Raw genomic sequence first — 10,520 nt, forward strand, 5'->3', positions numbered from 1 at the left:
TTCGGTGGCCGCCATCTTGAATGTAAACAAGAAGCTGCTTGGTCGCTTCTCTATCGTCATCGTGTTAAACCCACCAATAGCGTGCGTAGTTGTTTGTGATTGGTTCCCGCAAAATTGTTAACTGAGGCAGGAGAATTAAACGTGCAGGTTTCCAGACAGAGCTGCAAGGTGAAATCAAATCGCCGGCAGAGTGGCAGGGGTTTACCCAGTTAAAGATGTAAACCAATTAAACACAAACTTAAGCAATCATCCCCCAGACTCACCAATCCATTTCCTCTCATACCAAGTGAATACATATAAATTCAAATGTATAACATCTCTCAAGTGTCTAAATTATAATGTAAAGAAAGGGAGGACATGTACAATATAAACAATATTCTGAAAGCGACTGATCATGGACTTCATTTAACAGTGACTAACTAAGCCCAAAGATAAATTATCCAAACACACTCCACACATTGTATTTGTCATTCAGGCCATCTTGGCATGTGGCAATTAAGTGCAATTAAGTGGGTTTGCTGTAAATTGCTTTATTCCTTGGCTAAGAAACAAGCATTGAATCACAGTGTGTGCTGTGTCTCCATTAACGTGTTCTGTACAAAATTACAGTCAGCTTTGTTGGACAGAGTAATGCGTTGCAAATCTTATGAGGGGATGTAAAATAGATTACTGCTTGCAATCCATGTGGGGAGTAAAGGAGCTTTAATAGAAAACAGAAACATTCATAAAGAGCCTACAGAATGCCAGGGGTGGGAGACTTACTTACAAAACACTTCTGTAGCTTTCTTAACCTCCACATACACACAATGTAGGTATTACAGTGGCTATGTAACACATGGAACCTGTTTCTATGTTAGTGTAAACACTGGTGCTATCAACCAAAGTAAAGCCTATAATGCAACTCTACAAACTTGCATCACTCAGTTTATTTAACACTCATTAAATAATACGTTTAAAAGAAACTTCATGATTTTTCTGATGTAATTTAGAATTAATTTGACGGTCTGTTTATAAATAATACTTGAGTATGTTTATCCTACGATATCACTGAGCTGAGATGTTGAGGCAAATTCTGCTTACATTTGAATTTGTGTGTAACCAAATTGAAGGCTTCAAACATCCAAAACCCTGCTTCTTCTACAATGTATAGCTTCAGTTTTAAGCACAGATATACCCCTGTCATCCATATACTAATACTTGTTTCATCTGCAATACAGTTACTAATGACAGAAGGACCACATTGCTCATTCAATTTGACTAGAGACTGAGCTGTTGCCAATGGTCTGAGCCAAGTAAAGGCCAATGCAAACCTCCATCTAATTGATTCATCTGTGGGGCATTATTCTCGGTCAAATTATGGCTCACACAGAAATACTTCTCTCGGTGTAACACAAAGACACAGGCACGCACACATACAGGCATACACGCACACACGCACAAGTCCATACTAAAAATAAGCTATAAAGTGCATCACATCAATAACATCCAAACTTCTGTGACAAAGGCACTGGTGTGGCATAAAAACCTTTACTGCTTCAGGCACACGGTCGCTTTACAGATTTCATTTCTCAGCAGCAACTTGCCAGGACTGAGCAAATGGCCTTGCAGGCTCACAGTCAATGTATACCGAACAAAATTATGAACGCAACACTTTTGTTGTTTCCTCCATTTTTCTTGAGCTGAACTCAAAGATCTAAGACTTTTTCTATGTACACAAAAGGCTAATTTCTCTCAAATATTATTCACATAACTGTCTAAATCTGTGTTAGTGAGCACCTCTTCTTTGCCGAGATAATCCATCCACCTCACAGGTATGGCATATCAAGATGCTGATTAGACAGTGTGATTATTGCATAGGTGTGCCTTAGGCTGGCCTCAATTAAAAGGCTTTAAAATGTGCAGTTTTACTGTATTGGGGGGGGTCTGGGAGAGATCCGAAAACCAGTCAGTATCTGGTGTTGTGGTTACGGGTAGTGTTCAACCATCTCTTTCTCGCTCTCTCCCTCTCTCTCCACTTTACAGTTGTGGTGTAGTTAATATAACTGGTAAATAAAGCTTGTGAAAATGATAAAACGTTAAAAGATGTATTCTAGATTGAACTGACCCGTTGCTAAAGCAAGGCTCAGACTACAGGAAATCCAAAACAGATTTAGAAATCAGGTTGCAACACACACATAAGGACAATCTTCATGGATGTTTTTCTCTCTGATCTCAAATATGCATGCATTACAAGATTTGAAAATAATAATACGATTATGGTGCCGGAGGGAGCAGTGCCGACTGTTGTGATCTCTCTCGTGATCTGGTAGGGAAGCAGATGTAAAAAATAAAATAGAGACTGACAAAGTGTGACAACTCTCTCAACTCTCATTGGCTCATTGGAAAGTACGTACATAAGCATCTTCATAATAATACAACTAATAATCCAACATTTTAACTGCTAAATATCAAAGATGTTTGAAATTAGATGTTGTTACGAACATTTCAGGAAGTTTAAGATTGATAGTCTTGGCTGTAATTTTGGTACCAAACCCTAATTTGGCTCCGCCCTCCTACGTACTTCCTCTCAATTTTCATCTGCTTTCAGTATCGTCTGGGTTTGCGGTATATCCGCATGTTTTCTCCGGTCAAATATTTGGCGGTCCAATCAGCAAACAGAGGGAGTGGCTGAGAATGATGACGTACTGAGTTCCGTACTAATGGAATTCGGTCCATTGTGGCAACGCTGGCAAATATCTAGAAGGTAAAGCCCGAGCAAGAACAATCTTTGCTGGGTAAATTGTAATTTCCCCTTGTGGGACTATTAAATAAAGAGTACATTAATCTTAATCTTAGCTGCCTTCAAGGAAGTTAACACTCGTCAATGGAGATGATCAGGGCTAACCAACCCCTGGACCTGGACCAGATTTCTTCTCAGATTATCGGAAGGAGTGAATTGGGGATGAATTGGCCGACTCCTGTAGTCTGAGGCCGGCTTAACCTAGGTTTTTGGTAGCCGCGGTGTTCCAGCAGTGAGGTGTGCAAGCCATAACGTCACTACAGATGTTGTTTCCAGCACAAAGTCTCCACAAGTTGTCGCGCCATGTGGTCCTGCACCTCAGAATTTCTCTACACTCATTGCACTCGGCCCTTCCAGTTCAACAAGGTCGGCTGGGAGGACTGGCCGAGCGGGTTCGCCTCTACAAACATCTGTATGATTCTTCATGTACAGAACACAGGAAGTCAAACTGGTAAAAGAAAAAAACATTTTGCTGGAGAGTGTGAAAAACATGACTGTTTTGTCAAAGCTAAAAAAAACAGCTTAATGGAAAGAGTGTTCTTGCAGCATTAAAGGTAGACAGCAATTTGTATTTGGAGATAAAAAGTCACATTAATGATTAGAGTAGAAAAATGTAATGTTTTGCAGACTGTAAATGTTTATAATGGACGTGTGGATTAGCTAGTGATGGCCAAATGAATCTCCGTGAACCAGTGTCTTTATTTTCTGATCCCACTAGATGGCGCTCTTGGTTTTAAGAGAAAGGCCTAAGGCATTGCAGTTTACTATATTCTCAACCAATTGTGGAACAGAGGGCGCCATCTAGTGGGCTCAGAGAAAAAAGACACTGGTTCAGGAAGCTTCATTTGCCCATCACTGTATCAGTATTAGCATCTTGTATTGTAAAAAAAATATGAACTTGTTCAGCGCATTAGCCAGCCGGTATTGAGTAAATGGTGATGGTAAATACTGTTTTAAGCTAGTTTTACATTTCCTGTCATCCAGTAACATGGCAATGTCATATTGTCGGGCGTTGATATTGAGTGCACGTGTGTGAGAAAACGTCTAAGTATGTTGTATGGGTGTGTATTATGCTACGGTTAAAATGGGGTTAGCAAGATAGCATTGGTTATCTGTGTCATTGTCCAGTGAATGTGAAATTATATTATTTTGGTATCTTTTAATATTTTAAATTAAGTCAGGTCTTTGTATGTGTAAAATGTGTAAAATCATTTGAATTTATTTGGATTTATTTTCTGTCAGACAGTTTCATGTTATTTATCATCAGTGGATTACAACAATTATTTAATTTTTAAACACTGATTATCATTTTAAAATGCACTATTGTCAGAGAGTTACAGTACAGTAACAGTAGAGTTTGAGTACAGTAGAGATTGTATCGGAACTGTATGCAATTGTTTCAGAAATAAAACGAGCTTTGCCGTGAGCAACAAACTAACATCTCTGTGCTCTCTATTGATTTCCCAGTTTTCTTAAGCTACACAGTACTTACTAAACTTTTTAGCCATTGCTGCCTGTCCAGATTCCCCCTAGGTCTGGTGCCGGTAACACAGATCATGGACACCCAGCCAATATCAGTGTGTGAATGCTATTGAAGCGCAGGTCTTGGTGTGGCCATAGTAGGATTCATAAATTTGCTACCAAGCAACCGGCTTTCTTTTACTTCCTTTACTTACTACACAAACCGGTGTTTCGGAGAATACTGCAACAAACCAAGTGTTGAGAATATTTGTCTCTAGTGTGCAGACCATCTACAAAGGCAGGCACCACGGTGCTGCTCTAGAAGACCAAATAATGTTTTTCTTAGTAATGGGTCCTTGACAAAACACAAAAAGCAGTCTTCTCACGTGCAGGCGGAATTGCTGGCAGATTCTATCAAGTAAAAAAATGGTGAATTGTTAACTGGCATGTACGTTTGTGGCAGCCAAAGAGGCTCCACAACAATCACAAATTCAGCTCCCAGGACTATATTAACCTGAGCAAAGGGGATATTCATAGGAAGCCAGAAGCACTGTCCACAAAACCCAAGGCACTTTACTGAGTTACAATGATCTGTGTGACTGTAGCAGCATAGTGATATTGTGTTACTGCTTGTAGAGGGTGTGGAGTTTTGTCTCTCAGGATGTAATGGTTCATTCCATTTCTCAGTGGGCTGTCTGAGAATGGAAAATGATGTGTTTAATACACCCACAGCTGAAGTCTCACATAAAATGGTTTCCTTTTATGACAATGCAACACTTCTGCCTTTCCTACAGTTTTGAATATGCACCTCTCTGTCTTAACCAGGTGTTTACCGCACTGCATAAATGTCAGTTTATGTCTAATTTGCTTCCTGGCAGTGTTCCTGCCACAACATCTCTCTCTTCATGTCTCTGTTCGTAATCCTCTCCTGAAACGATCATATTCTTTTCTCAAAATATGGTTTAACATGTCTCCTTGGCTGCAAGTCAAGACACATACACACACACACACACACACACACACACACACAGGCCTGATAGTTATGCTATACCTGACTCTTCAATGCTATACCTGACTCTACAGGTAGTCACTGGTTGCCAACAGACTGGACAGCCCTTGATAAAACACGGAACACACTGAGTTGTTCTGGAGCATGTGTCACCAGGCCATGAGGCAGCCAACGTCTTCTCCAATTGATTTCCAGCTGACAGTCAAGTGGCTTGCTGTGAAAAATGACCTGTCAGGGCCACTCAGGGGAACAGATCTAGCGAGGAATCACGTAGGGACACTCATGCGTGAGATGGCAGGTAGACAGGCACAGGAGACCCTGAGCCGGGCCTATTGGGGCGCCTATCTCATAAATTGCCCAGGGTCAAGGAAAGCTAGCTAACAAGCTGAGCAGAAAAGTCTCGGTAAGTCATTTTTTATCTTTACAGTTTTTTACAATTGCTTACACACTGAAATTAAAACTTTCCCACAATTACCAAAACACTGCTTCAAGGAGCAGAACACCGGCCTAGATTTGCACAACAGCAGGCAAACTGTCAGCTTCAAACTTTTTGCAAAACAATACACACTGTGATTTGCACAACCCTGAACACACTTGTATGAATTTTGACACAGAAATGTATCATGATGTTCCTTGCATTTCAAAGTAAAGACTTTCAAATGAACACACCCATGAACCAATTGGTTGAACATAGCCACCAGGTGTGCAAACATGATTGCTTCATTGTAGAACCAATCAAGTTTAACCACTGTATAAAATGCAGCAGGTAAGTTCACCTGCCTTCAACCAAAATGGAAGAAGACAGAAGAAGAAGAATGAGAAAGGGGGAATCCAGCAGTTGACCAAATGTAACAGATGCAATACATTGTCATCTGGGACAATGTGTCATTCCACCACCCTGCTCTTGTCCAGAACTGGTTTCAACACCATCCACAGTTTACAGAACTACACCTCCAACCAACTACAAAGAGTTTTTCTCTGCATGGCTGCGGCCCCAGGCTCAGATACCCCTCATTCAGGCCATGGAGGACGCCTGTCACAAAGTCGGCGCCCCACCTGTGCATTGATGGATTGGACATTTAAGACTGTTCTTCCCATGTTGTGGTGCCAATATCGTCGTGATGTTGAAGAACTTCTCTTTTGCCATATCCAGATAGGCGAAGAGATAATAGTCTAGTATTTTCTGTACTGCACGTGTGTGTATCTATAAATATTTCTGTGCAAAGCATACTAAAGAGGGGGTAATTTTCATTGTGCCCAGCAGTGTGCAGTAAGTTTGATTTTGATAATGCAATGTTTAGTTTCGGTTGCAGTGCTTCATTTTGCAGGATGTATGAGGTACTTTGTAGTTTGGGTGTGTGGTTTTGTGAACTGTATTACGTATTTTGATGAAACCAGACTACTTTGCAAAATTGTGTGTTAGCAATAGGAAAAAACTGTATGTTTGTCTGTTGTTTGAGAACTAGGGCACATTTTGTGGTTTTTCTACATGTTAACATGTTGACTTATTTCTATATGGAGAGAAATAATTGATATTTTACTCAGTATGCAGCATTGATCTTGTGTAGTGTTTGGTGAACTTATTGTGTATTTGCACTTTCTCTGTGTACTTCATTGTCGGTGCTCTAATCACTGAGATGTAGAATTGCTAAAAGTTTGTTAGGTTAGCGATGGCAGTGTGTGACCGGGTCAAACAGAATTAAGTAAAAATTAAATGTGTGTGTTTCATATGGTACAAAAATACGTTTTTTGTAAATGAGTGTATAGTTTTTGCATAAGTGTTTTATTTTGCAAATGGTCTGAGGTGTTCTGCTCATTGGGTGTGTGATTGTGCTAATTGTGTGTGGTGTTTTGAAAAGCCGGTCCCTGCTTTCAAAATAGTGCTTAAGCAATAACAAAAAAAAAGGTTGAGGTAGAAAGAGCAGTTAAAGCATGATTGATGTGTCTCATGTTTAATGGGGGATTCCAAATGCCATGAAAATTATAAAAAATAGGTTTAGAGATATAGACCCTCATTTATGAAACTTTTGCACAACCTAAAACAGGCGTGGGACGGGCGTATGGGCGGGGGACCCTGGTGTCCAATACAGCCCCAACTGGGGCTATACGAAGGAGACAGGATATTATGCCTCACTTTTAAAAGGTACAGTGTAATGTTTGGTTAAGATATTCATTACAGGAAACATGATGATGCACAACATTTTTATTAATTCTTAAGGTTTTTGTTTGTCTTTTAAAGCCGTTAATGGCCTCAAGGGAAGGATTCTTTCTGCCATTGACCGACATATTTTGGCTTGTTTTTCCAGCCTCTCTGGACATAACAGCTCTCCCAACCCCCACAAGTAACCCAAAATAAAAGACACTGCATAAACTTTGCTACCATGTGTTTATTTAAATATAGGTACACCTACACGTAGTCCTAAGAAATTACAATGTAAGCCTATATTACTAACTAGGAGTATACATACAGTATGTCAATGATGTATAAATTAAACAAACTTCAGCTGGAGTCTGATCTACTACTGTTGACAGCATCAGGGACCTCTTTCTATTCCGCATTCTTCCTACAGCCTAATACTAGTTTTTAGGCTGCCAAATAGGACACACCTTACTGCAAATTAAACTGAGATGTCAGGGTTTAAATCTCCACATCTGGAAAGTGCCGCTTCTTAGCCGGATTACATCTGGCCATGTCGTAAATAGAAGGGACGACGCCTAAAAAACGAGAATACATTGGAGCGTGATATTTAAATTACGATCGTTTCCAGCCGCTGCATTTATCAATGTATGACCATTCGTACGCTCTGATTGGTGTGATACGAACTTCTCATGAATCCCACATGAAGCCTGTTGTGAGAGGATTTCTGCGCTCATATCTAGGCTGGTTTCTACGTTAGGTTGATAAATGACTGAATTTGCTATTGCTAATCATTTGTTTCAATGCTTAACAAATGGTTGTTTGGGAGGCCATTTAAAGAGTGTTCACATGCTCAAGATATGAACTTCATGCAGTACTAGACACTATACTTTAGCATCAACTGTCTCAAGAGTTCTAATCCTCCTCTCCTCTCCCTCAGAGACTCTGCCTGCTCCCGCTCCCACTCCACGGGGACCAGGAACTGTCACCGTTATCCAGGAAGCCAGAGCCACATCTCTGCTTCGCAGCACTAAAGTCAGCTTAACTTTTTCTCCCCACGGATGACTTGGCCATTTCCTACTGGCTACTTGCCAGAGAGGTGTAAAGTTTCTGTCTTTATTCTGAAGTTCTTAGACTTACAATGCTATGTGGTAAGGCCAGGGAAACAGCGAACAAAGTTTAAAGTTTAAAAATTATGCAATATCATTACGGTTACAATTGTTAGGGGCATAGCCTTTTCTGTCACCAAAAGGGCAAATTCAATATTAGATCTTACAGTCACGCTCTGGCACAGTCAGTACATAATGCTATGCAGCCCTTGGCAAAAAGATCATTCAGCTGGTGTTGTCAGTATGAAGAGTAAATGTCTTTTCACTGGAAATCCACTTAAACATGTAGTGTTATCATGATATATTCTTTTAACTAAATACTTTCTGCTTGGAAAGTGGTGCTTGACCATGAATTGCATCATGTCTGTCCGATCAGACTTTGTTGCATGCAATCCTCCTTATCTTTGAATGCAGCACAAGGCTTACTAGTTGGGTTGTTTTCTGACAATGGCAGCTGCCCACTGCTTAACGTCCTCCTGTGGGAATCCTCTACAGTGAATTACAGACACCCTCTACACAGTTTAGCTGTCAGCATTTTAACCCTGTGTAATCCAGCTAAAGATATAGGCTAACGTTGTGCAGTGTTAACTAGCGTCACGTGCAGCGATGCTCCTGTTGCTAACAGACCGGTAGATACCGGTCGTTTAGGCACCGGTGCCATATTAGCACCGGGTTTCGGTACCCAACCCCGGAAACTACACACTGTAGCTTTAACAATGTTACAGTATCCCCATAATATAATATACTTTTCTATTGTTAAGTGCTAAGTTGGATGAATCAGAGTTTTCAGAAAAGTCAGAGTTTCCCAGTTGTAATTACAACTTGAATATTGATTGCTTCATTACCACCCTCTGGACTGGAGGAGGGTCAACCCTGATTGCAATCTGTTTTAGTTTTTCAAGGCGACATCAGGGTCAATCAGTGTTTTCATTTGGCTAAGTATACATTCAATTGTATAATTCTGACGTAGTGATTACAGGGCAGGTAAGCGAAGGGGTCAAAGTTGGCATGGTCTGAACTCTCTTAAGCTCCCCCGTCCCCTTGTTTTTTTGTTCACACATACACCTCTGTCATATCGACAGGATGTTTCAGCTGTGGCTCATGTGGTAGAGCGGTTTCCTACTAAATGGAAAGCCGGGGGTGTGTTCCCTGGCCCTGCAGTCCCATGTTGAAGTTAGGGGTGTGCAATTCAGAAAATTAAAAAAAAAGATTCACAGTATGTTAATGTAGTTACTTCTACCATGTGATTGCAGCAGACTTGCAATTTAAAAAAAAAGAAACAAATTAAATGTAGTTTGATATTACCTTTTTTATTTTTTTATTTATTCGTAGCTGGTCTATGTGTTTTGGACTGCTATGCACACTCTATGATGCACCGCTAGTACCATGGATGCACAACTAGGGCTTAGTTTAGCCAGGAGGGGAACGACTCCTCATGGCTCTCGTGGCCCTTTCACCAGATGAGGGGTTCTTCTGAGAGTGATAATGGGGAGGTTTCCAGATACTTTTTCACCTCCTCCTCAGCTCTGGTGTTGGAGGATTTAGGGACCGCCCCGGCATCACTGAATGTCTTGCCTAACAGGCTCTCTAGTGAAATATTTCTTCTTTTGGGTGCAAGATGGCCTTCGTCATTTAGCCCTTCATCTAGGCCACTGGGCACCTCAGCACACTCCTTAGGCCCCACCTCTTGCTTCAGTGAAAGACCATAAAATAAATCACAATCAACAAATGTACCTCATATTTGAGTTCTAAGTTCAGTGTCATCATCCCTTGTATATAACAACAAGGTCCCACTACAAGACATTAAAATAAAATGGAAAACATCTGAATATTGGTGCATCTCTCCACAAGTAACATTCATCACACACACACACACACACACACACACAGTGTGTGGTTGTGCTAATAAAATCTGTATTATAAGCAAGTATGTAGTTAAACACATAATTGTGATATAATACAGCTTTACAACATTGCTTAACATGGTTTATTGTAAAAATAGTTAGCGTACGTCAAGTGTTGCAA

The 10,520-nt window shown here is 40.5% G+C and overlaps 1 long non-coding RNA gene across 1 annotated transcript; it reads right to left on the reverse strand.

Annotated features, from left to right (window-relative positions):
* Positions 1-631: 631 nt before the first annotated feature.
* Positions 632-9,194, reverse strand: LOC117952528. The gene is made up of 3 exons (XR_004658440.1): positions 9,123-9,194; positions 867-871; positions 632-643 (listed from the first exon to the last, which is right to left on the reverse strand). It is a non-coding gene; the product is annotated as an uncharacterized LOC117952528 (long non-coding RNA).
* Between the last annotated feature and the right edge of the window lie 1,326 nt (positions 9,195-10,520).

Source organism: Etheostoma cragini, chromosome 11 (assembly GCF_013103735.1).
Source record: "Etheostoma cragini isolate CJK2018 chromosome 11, CSU_Ecrag_1.0, whole genome shotgun sequence".
Taxonomy (NCBI): Eukaryota; Metazoa; Chordata; class Actinopteri; order Perciformes; family Percidae; genus Etheostoma; species Etheostoma cragini.